This window comes from Peromyscus maniculatus, chromosome 3, assembly GCF_049852395.1.
Source record: "Peromyscus maniculatus bairdii isolate BWxNUB_F1_BW_parent chromosome 3, HU_Pman_BW_mat_3.1, whole genome shotgun sequence".
Classification (NCBI taxonomy): Eukaryota; Metazoa; Chordata; class Mammalia; order Rodentia; family Cricetidae; genus Peromyscus; species Peromyscus maniculatus.
The window spans coordinates 81,380,211-81,391,056 of NC_134854.1; the positions used below are offsets into that span (position 1 = coordinate 81,380,211).

At 42.9% G+C, this 10,846-nt stretch overlaps 1 pseudogene; it reads right to left on the bottom strand.

Annotated features, from left to right (window-relative positions):
* Positions 1–2,585: 2,585 nt before the first annotated feature.
* LOC121827991 (sperm motility kinase X pseudogene) lies at positions 2,586–3,538 on the bottom strand (annotated as a pseudogene).
* Between the last annotated feature and the right edge of the window lie 7,308 nt (positions 3,539–10,846).

The window sequence follows — 10,846 nt, forward strand, 5'->3', positions numbered from 1 at the left end:
GCTCTCCCTGCTCTCATCAGCATCTCTGTGTCCACTTGTAGCTTAAAAAGCCTAAGGTCACACTTGAGGGGATTCTCTGGGATTGAGCTCTTTGAAGTGACAGGTTGATAAGTTCACAAGTGTGCCACAAGTGGGAACAGGCATCATTTATCACAAGGGACAGGAGGAGAAGCACAAATAAAATGAAGTAAGCACACCCACCAGGTTCTGTGGGTGACTCCATGATCCCCTCCTTTTGGAGCCAGGTTCTTGCAGGAGGCAGGGCCTCTGTCTGCAGGAGGCAGGCAGCAGCAACAGAGGTTTCTGAGGCAGTTTATAATTGTTTTCTTGACCCCCTTCCAGCTGTGATGCCTCCTGGTTCGGGAAGAAGCTTGGCGTGCCTCCTTGGGCTGACCATGGGTGATGATCACTTCCTGGGTCATGGCCTTGTCCAGAGTGATAGCCTCTTCCCGGGTCATGGTCTCAATTTGGGTCATGGTGGGCTTCTGCGGTGATGGTTGCATCCTGAATGCTGGCCTCTATGACCATGATGGTTGCTTCCTGGGTCATGATTGTTTCCTGTGATATGGCTTCATCCTGGATCATGGTCCTTTCATGGTTCATGGTCATTTCCCAGGTCAAGGTTTCATCATGAGTGATGGCCTCATTCTGGGTCATGGTCTCTTGTTGGGTCAAGGTGGTTTCCTGAGTGATGCCCTCCTCTTGGGTCAAGGTGGTGTTCTGTGTGATGACCTCTTTCTGAGTCAAGGTTATATCATGGGTGATGACCTCATCCTGGGTTAAGGTTGCATCATGGCTAAAGGCCACATCCTGGGTCATTGTTGCTTTAAGGGTGGTGAGCTCATCATGGGTCAAAGTTGCATCTTGGGTGATGGCCTCATCCTGGGTCATGGTCCCTTCCTGGTTCATGGTGTCCTGGGTGATGGCCTCATCCTATGTCAAGTTTGCATCATGGGTGATGGCCACATACTGTGTTGTGGTCACTTCCTGGGTCATGATTGCTTTATAGGTGATGAGCTCATCATGGGTCAAAGTTGCATATTGGGTGATGGCCTCATCCTGGGTCTCGGTCCCTTTCTGAGTCATGGTGTTCTGAGTGATGGCCTCATTCTGAGTCAAGATGGTTTCCTGTTTGATGGCCTCATCCTGTGTCAAAGTTGCATCATGGGTGATGGCCTCATCCTGGGTCTCGGTCCCTTCCTGGATCATCGTCCCTTCCTGGGTCCTGGTGTCCTGGCTGATGGCCTCATTCTGAATCAAGGTGGTTTCCTGTTTGATGGCCTCATCCTGTATCATAGTCTCTTCCCGGGTCCTGGTCTTTTCCTGGGTCAAGATGTTTTCCTGGGTAATGACCTCATTCTGGTTCAAGGATGCATCATGTGTGATGGCCTCATCCTGGGTCATGTTCCATTCATTGGTGATGACCTGATTCTGGGTCAAGGTGGTTTTCTGGGTGATCACCTCATCCTGGATCCAGGTTGCCTCATGGGTAAGAACCTCATTTTGGTTCATCGTCCCTTCCTGCATCAAGGTTGTTCCTTGAGTAATGGCCTCATTCTGAGTCAAGGTAGTTTCTTGGTTGATGGAATTAACTGGGCTCAAGTTTGCATTATGTGTGATGGACTCATCCTGGGTCACGGTCCCATCCTGCGTTATGGTGGTTTCTTGGGTGATGGTCTCCTTCTTCATCAAGGTGGTTTCCTGGGTGATACCCTCATCCTGTGTCAATGTTTCATCATGGTTGATGGCCTCATCATGGTTCCATGTGTTTTTCTGGGAAATGGCCACATCTTGGGTCAAGATTTCATCATGGGTGATGCCATCATCCTGGGTCATGTTCCATTCATGGGTGATGACCTCAATCTGGGTCAAGGTGGCTTGATGGGTCATGGCCTTATCCTGTGTCATGGTCAGTTGATGAGTTATGGCCTCATCCTGGGTCATGGTCTCTTCCTGCAATGTATCCCAAGAAGAGGAGCCTGTGGGGTTTAAATACTGAGATGCCTCTTGGGAGCTCCAGAGTTCCTCTTGTGGACTGCAGGAGGACATGTTGTTGTCTGTGTCACCTGGAGTCTCACTCTGGTGTGGCCTAGGAGAAGAGGTGTCCAGAAAGAGAGGTGGCTGGACACTGGCCAAGTGACCACTGAAACACCTGATCTCGGACTGTGTGAAAAACTCAATGCTTTCCAGGCTGCTGCTTGTGAAGGAATCAGTCACAGGATAGAACAGGTGGGCTAGATAGGGATGGTGCATCCTCTTTGGCTGGCAGCACAGGGTGTCAGGCATGCTGTGCCTTGTGCCACCCTGCCTGGCATTCTTCTCATCTCTCTCCTTGGTCTTAGATGGCAAGGTGAAGGTGGGGGGAGCAGGTTCGGTAGCTCTCCTTAAGGACACAGGGAAAGTGTGAAGATCTGCCAGGTTGAAGACAAGGCCTGACTGCATGGCTCTCCCCGGTTTCTCGTGGTGATGGTAGCAGTCTCCCCCGGGTGAATGTTGCTGTAGAATTAGGTAAGTGGCCATCACCTGGTTGTATCTCTGGTCTCTCAGAGACTCAATGATTTCTTCAGATTTATACCCCATGACTGTCATGGCCCTGACAATGCTAGGGCTTGGGGTGCCTGGGATAGCCTGGGTGGAAGTAGGTGGTGACTGAGCCTCCCTGCTCCTGACCATGGGGCACCTCATGATTTGGCCTATGTTTGGCTTCCAGCCAGGGTTGATGATCAGCAGTTCCACGATGACATTGAAAATGTCCATGGAAACATGTGGAGGCACCTTGAAGTTTGCAGCAAGGATGTGCTGTTTCACCCCCGCAACAGAGCTAGCTCTGAAGGGAAGGTGCCTGGCAACCATGAGGAAGAAGAGCCCACCTAAACTCCACACATCAGTGGCACTGCCATCATATGCCTCCTCTCCAAAGATTTCCGGGGCACAGTAGTATACAGTGCCACAGAAACCATTAAACTTCTGCTCAGGGATGACCTTAGCCGAAAGGCCAAAATCAGTGAGCTTGGCATTACCCCTGCAGTCCAGGAGGATGTTCCCTGACTTAATGTCTCTGTGAGCAATCGAGTTATTGTGACAGTACTGCACTGCATGCAATATCTGGATAAACAACCTTCAAGCCTTGCTCTTTTCTAAGGACCCCTGTTCCAGTATATGATGCATCAGGTCTCCCTCTTATGCATGCTCCATCACCAGGTAGGTGGTCTCTCTGGTGTGGACCACATGAAACAATTTATTGATGTTGGAATGGTCAAGGGATTTCATGATACTGACTTCACTGTTGATAAATGAGGCATACTTCTTGTTTCTAAGAATTTTTACAACCACACAGGATACAGTGGGAATATGAAAGGCCAGTTTGACCTCCTAAAACTGTTCTTGGTCCAGGGTCATCATCATCTTATAGTCATCAGTCAAGGTCTCCTCAGCAGAGCAGTGGGCCTCCCTGGCCTGCTCCATGGTCAGGTCCTGGTTGATAAGGCTAGAATCAAACTCTCAATGGGGAATTTTAGTCCAAATCAGTCCCAGACTGTTTATCAATACATATTCCTACATCCAAAAAGAAAAGAAAGTCAGAAGTACTTTAGACAACCTAATAGGAACTCAATGCTCAGGAAGAGAAGAAAGCACCTTCCAAAGCAGCAGACAGCAGAATAAGACACAGATCGGGTTGGTCGGAATCAGCCAGAAACAGAGAAGAAAAAAGGGGTCACAGAAGCTAAGAGCCATTTCTTGGGAAGGATAGTCATCCTCTTACATGAACTCAATTCTCACTGAGAGAGAAGGTGCTAATAAAATCAGATGCAAGAGCAATTGATAAGACAACAGACACCCCCAAACTTAGAGTGCCTGGTTTGGGAGATGGCTCAGGAGTTCAAAAGACCTGTATGTGGTTACAGGACCCCGGTCAGGTGGCTCACAACTACCCTAACTCCAGCTCTAGGTGAGCCTACACCTCTGGCCTCTGAGGGCATCCATACAATGCATGCATGTGCCCATGTGGGCAGACTCGCACAGACACATTCACAGACACATTCATACTTGAGGGTTATAACACTCACTCACACAGGTAGTACAAATAACTTAAAATCCTGATACTTTTACTATGATTTCTTTTCTATGACCTAGGAGGTCATAAAACGTCATCAGATCCCTTGGAATTGGAGTTTCAGGCAGCATTACACCCAGCACTCCTGTCTTGTTTTAGGTACAGGATCATTTAGGCCACGTGCCTTCCTAAAGCAAAGCTTATCTCATGGTGGTAAGGAGGCTAAGGAACATTCCTAAATCAGGCATCAATCAAAGGCTACTGCAGAGCTCCTGAACAACATGTACGTTTTTACTACTTCTTCAATCCTACTATGAGCTGTCTGCAAACTGGGAGACGAGGTTCTGAGAAAAGTCATGAATCAAAATAACGTTGTTTAGGAAAGGCTTCTAAGACTTAGAAAATACAAGCCGTCACTCTTCAATAAAGGACATTGGTGATGCTCTTACTCATTTCCTAGCCACATTCTCCATGGTAGCTCGGTTTAACAAAAATCTCCTTGGCTAGAGGTATTTGGAAATTTTGCTTCATCTAATATTTACATCAATTAATGTTTCTGAATAGGGAGATGCTGGTCAAAGGGTCCAAAGTTTCATTTAAACAATGACAATAAGTTTTTTTAGATTTACTGGATAGCATAGTTTATAATACTATGATGTAAAGATGCCAGTGGATTTTAGATATTCATACCACTACAAAAGAAAAGGGCATGAAGTGAAGAATATGTTAATTATCTTAACTTTCACATTCATAAAGAGCACATTTATCAAACCATCAAAGTATCACATTGTGTGATACAAATATGTATCATTATTTGTCCATTAAAATTTGAAATATTGCTGTCCTCTAGGATTCATGCTAATCCCTTTATTGAAATTATTTTTTGATTTTGCAAATATTTCTTTTTTTCTTTAAAACATTTTATATACAACCACAGATCCTCCTCTCATCCATTCTCCTCCTTCCCCCTTCCCCTCTGACCCCACATCTCCTCCTCCAAAAGGGTAAGTCCTCCCATGGGGGAGGACAGCAAAAGCCTTGCCCATTCAGTTGAGGTAGGACCAAGCCCCTCCCACCTGTATCAAGGGTAAGTAAGGTGTCCAGCAATAGGCAATGGGCTCCAGAAAGCCAGCTTATGCACCAGGGATATATCAACCCACAGCTCCAGAGAAGATAGGAAACAAGGAGAACCCCAAGAGGGATGTATGGATCACCTTGGGAAGGGGAAACAGGAGATCTCCATGAGTAAACTGGGGATGAGGAGACAATAAAGGGAGGAGATAGGGGATGAGAACATGAGGGAATGGGATAGTCAAGCTGGGGAGGGATGGATTGGGAGAGCAATGAAAGATATCTTGATAAAAGGAGACATTATGGGGTAAGAGAGAAACCTGGTGCTAGGGAAATTCCCAGAAACCCATAAGGATGACCCCAGATTAGACTACTAGCAATAGTGGAGAGGGTGCCTGAAATGGCCTACCTTGGTAATCAGATTAGTCATCATAGAGTCTTCATCCAGTAACTGATGGAAACAGATGCAGAGATCTACAACCAAGCACCAGGCTGAGCTCTGAGAGCCCAGTCAAAGACAGGGAAGAGGGACTATTTGAGCAAGGGGAGTCAAGATCATGATGGGGAAATCTACAGAAACAACTGAACCAAGCTCATAGGAACTCACAAACTATAGACCAACAGTGGTGGAACCTGCATTGGACTGGACTAGACCCTCTGCATATGGTAGACAGTTGTGTAGCTGGGTCTGTTTGAGGGGCCCCTTATGTTATCTTTTTAATGCAACAAAACAGTAAGAAATTATGGTTGCAATTCTTATTTTACAGGAATAAAGTGGACCAGTTTAGATCACTTCTTTAATGTTGCACTACTAACAATGGTTGGCCCAAAATTTCCACTCAGTCTGTCTCATTGTGCATTTCCCTTTCTTATGTAATCATGGGGTGCTAGAATCCCTGAATGAGCATCCTTCCATCTTCCCATGGTTAGAGAACATACAGGGAGGGCTAAGCACTTTGGTAACCTTCATTTGGGGTTACCTTTCAGTCACCTTTTCTTCCTGCCTCTCTAGCGCTGTGGTCTGCTCACATTCCTTCTTTCCAGTGGTCATTACTCATTCATCACATGGTTCATATCTTACTTGAAGTCAGGCATCCTTTCTTTTCCTCCTTTTGTTATTTGTGATAAAACAACCTCATGACCTCAAATTTTCAATGAGGATCCCAGTAGCAACTTTAAACTGTCATGTAATAGTATTGTGTTATAATAGGTTACTTGTGCTGTTTATGTTGCTATTCATGACTATTTTTGCCTGTATTCTTAGACATTTATGTAGCAGCTAGTGGATTTTAGTTTGACTCTTCATTGTAGTTTCTTAACCTCTGCTATTGCTGCAGGCTTTCACTGTCCTGATTTATTTCTCTATAGTTTATCATTAGAATAAAACAAGAACTATTTTTGTAAACAACATGTATTAAAGTTTTTATTTTGAGAAATAAAATGGAGAGAACTGATATGAATTTTAGGAAAAGTGCTCTTTCTTTTTAAAACTTTAAAATTGTGTGTGTGTGTGTGTGTGTGTGTGTGTGGTGTGTGTGTGTGTGTGTGTGTGTGTGTGTGTGTATGTGTGTGTGTGTGTGTGTGTGTGTGTGTGTGTGTGTGTGCATCGTGGTGTACATGTGGAGGCCAGAGAGCCAGTCTCAGAACTTGGTTCTCTTCCTCTACCATGTAATTCCTGGTAGATTGAACTTGAACTAAGGCCATCAGGCTTGATGGTAAGTGCCTTTAATAGTTGAACCATCTCATATACTCAGAAAGGCTTTCTTAATGTTAGCCAATGGAAACAATGCCTAATATTTATTGGTTATTTAATGTTCTAGATGCTTTCCACATAAAATTTTGCGACAATCCTATTGATCAACGAAGAAATGAAAATAGAATGTGTTCTGGGATTCCAGTCATAGACCTGGGGGTCCAATCTGGGTCTTTGGAAGCAGATGTATTCAGCTGTTTCTCAAAGATGCAGCCCAGGAACACAATTCACACACATTACATAGGGACAAAAGTTAATTTATAATTATGCTTTTAGTATGCAATTTCTTTGACTCTTATAATGTTTTCTTATTTTTAGTATTATTTGATGCTGGATTTTATTTCACCCTGAAAAGTCTATAATTTATTCTTTAATTGTTAGGTACATGTAATTTTCTTACTTAGTCAGCATAAGGCTAGTAGTTTAGCTAATTATTTTTAGGTCATTAGTTTAAATTGGTTTCTCTATATTTATATACCTTAGAACATTTACAATCTGCTTTGGATTCTTCGACAAACATGAAATAATGCACAATACGTTTTACACTAAAGTTATAGCTGTAGCTGCAGCTTGAGTTTCGATGTTCTCCTGTGTTTCCCAGGTGAAACTTCATGCCCTGTGGCTAGACATGTCTTCCATTATTAAAATCCTTAAGACAGCAGCCATCTTGATGAATTAATCAGTTTTGTGGAGATTTATTATTTTTGTCTTCTTTTTTTCTTGAGGGAAAGAGCAAAATGAAGATTATTTGTTAAACAACAAAATAATTTTATATTTATAACATTTACATTAGAATATTTTATATTATATAAAATGTCATCGTAGAATCACAAACTCCATCCTCTATGTTTCCTGTGTATAGATGAAAATGAGATGTTGGGTTGTCTAACCCAGAATTGGAGAGGGTGAAGATTCTGGGGTAGGAAGAACCACCCAGGCTGCTGTGGAGCAGGAGCCACGTAGAAAAGCAGATGGACGGCAGCTTGTGGGGTGCAGACATGACCACCGCTTCACTTTCACCCTCTAACCCTCACACAGGAGACTCTCTTGGTGCTCTCTAGCTAGAAACACACAGGAAAGATGGTCTGAGGAGTAGCTCTCACTCCAGCTAAGTTGGCATGTGACAGACTCCTGCTGTCGAGTGATGCTTTCAGTCATTCTTGACAATTCTTTTCATCGTGAACAATTTGTTAAGCAACCCTGGGATACCTTAAGTACTGTGTTAATTGATTTTTTTCTTGATCAAACATCCTGACAGGAGCAACTTAATAAAGAAACTCTATTCTCAATTTGAGAATATAGTCCACCATGGTATAGAAGTTTTGTCAGTAAGAAAAGGAGGTAGCTGATTGCATTGCACTGTAGTCAGGAAGATGAGACCTATGAATGCAGGTGCTCAGCTAGTTTTCTACGTTTTATGCAGTCTGAAAACTCATCCCCTGAAATGGTGCTGCCCTCTTTTAGCATGTTAGTATGTCTAGTTGTTTTGTCACTGTTAGTGCCTCATTCATACAACCATTTCTAGGAGACATAATCTCACAGCTGACTTTCTGGTCCTCTGGCTCTTACAATCTTTCTGACCCCTCTTCTGTGATGTTCTCTGAGCCTTAGGTGCAGGAATTGTGCTGGAGATGTGTTCACTAGGTCTGGGATCCCCCAAATTAGTTGATACCTGCACAAAGATCAGTTATGGTTTTCTGTAATAGTCTCCATTTGATGTGGGTAGAGAGCTACACTTATCTATGGGTACAAGGATATGTTTTAGACTACCATTAGGAATTATGCAGGAATAGTTAAGTGGCAATAGTGGGTGCTCCTCTAAGACCATGACCCCACAAGCCCTGGGTTTCTGGGAATGCAAACTGGTACAGTCACTCTGGAAAATCAGTATGGAGAATTCTCAGAAAATGAAAACAAATCTAGAATGTGACCTATCATATCACTTCTCAGCATATGTTTAAAGGGCTTAACATCCTACTCCACAGATGCTTGCTCAGTGTGTTAATTGCCATTCTTTTCACAATAGTTAAAAAGTGGAAACAACATAAATGTTCTTCAGCTGATGAATATATAATGAAAATGTGGTTCATGTACACAGTGGAACACTATTCAGATGTGAAGAAAAATGAAACTGTGAAATTTGCAGGTAAATGGATGGACTTAGAAAATATTTTATTGAGTGAGGTAACCCAGACCCAGAAAGACAAACATTGCATATTCTGTCTCATCTGTGGTTCCTAGCCTCAAATCTTCACGTATGAGTACCTAACCTGGAGTAACTGCAGAAACTAGAAAAGTAAAAAGGCACTGTGGCAGGATTATAAGAGGTGAATAGCAGGATGGAGGTGATATGAAGGGGGAATGGAGAAAAAGAGGATGGGGATTATAATTGGGGAGGGAGGCAAAGGAGGACAAATAATGCTAAGCATAGTTGAAAAAGCCACAAGGAATCATATTATTTTATATTGACCTAAAATTATGTATGTATGTATGTACGTACGTATGTATGTATGTATGTATGTATGTATGAAAGCCATGGTCTATGAACAAAGACCTGGCATGTGAAACCTCCATTCAAGTCATGGTGAGAGGAATCCAAGAGACTGCCAAAAATACAGTATATTTTTATTGCCCAATTGCTTCTCTCAGAGATTGAAAGTAAATCCCTATTGTTGTTAAGAAACGGCATACTTCAGACACAGTACACAGTCTGTGCTGGATCTAACCTGCAAAGTTCCTTCTGCTTATATTCTAGTTTTCAAAGTATCAGAAGGTGCTATTTAAGCTGCCAAAGGAAGAAAGCAGTCAATAGTTCTAGATGGTTGTGATGCTGTGATGGCTATTCTTTGCTGTGGGATGTCTTTCTGTGTGCTCTGAATATGTGTTGCTTTGATTGGTTAAAAAATAAAGCTGTTGGCCGGGCGGTGGTGGCGCACGCCTTTAATCCCAGCACTCGGGAGGCAGAGGCAGGCGGATCTCTGTGAGTTCGAGGCCAGCCTGGGCTACCAAGTGAGTTCCAGGAAAGGCGCAAAGCTATACAGAGAAACCCTGTCTCGAAAAACCAAAAAATAAAAAAAATAAAAAAAATAAAGCTGCATTGGCCTATGGCAGGGCAGGATGGAGCCAGGAGGGAAAATCTAAGAGAGACAGTGGGAGGAGAAAGGAGAGTGGGCCAGATGCTGCTAGCTGCCACCAGGAGAAGCAAGATGTAAAGATGTCAGTAAGCTACAAGCCATGTGGCAAGGATTAGATTTATAAAAATTATTAATGTAAGATATAAGAGCTTTCTTGCAAGAATACTGCCATGGCCATAGTTTAAAAATAACATAAGCCTCTGTTTTTATTTGGATGTGAGCAGCTGTGGGACCAGGCAGGACACAGGAAAATTTCCAACTACATTTGGCATACCAATGTGGGGCTCTTCAATTTCCATAAGGCCTAAAAGAGTTTAAAAAGGGCTTCTAAACATACAATAACATAGCCAAAAACAGTGTCCTACTTCATGTCTCATGCAGGTTTTTCTGTGTCCCACCCAGTCCTGCAGCTGCTCAGACCCAACTTAACACACAAAGGCTTATATTATTTTCTAGATTTCAAAATGAAAGAAGGAAAGTAGGAAGAGCAGCCAGAATCAAATAAATCTAGAACTAGAATCTTCACTTTAGTCAGACTGTTAGGAAATCAAATAAAGCCACATATATTTGGTATCTCTATACACAGTAACTCATAATTACAAAACCATTAGAAACACCCACTATCATGGTCATCATGTGGCATCTAAAGGTAATTTTTATGAGTGTAAAATAACTGCTATGTTTTCCAAAAGAATGTTTCTGGATTGCTAGTCTTCATGAAGTTTATTTCTGTAAATTTTGATGATAATTCTTTCAAGTTGAATGATCAAATATTCAGTAGGGGTAATGGATAGCTCACTTGGAGTCTAATAGATACCACAGATTCATGGGTAG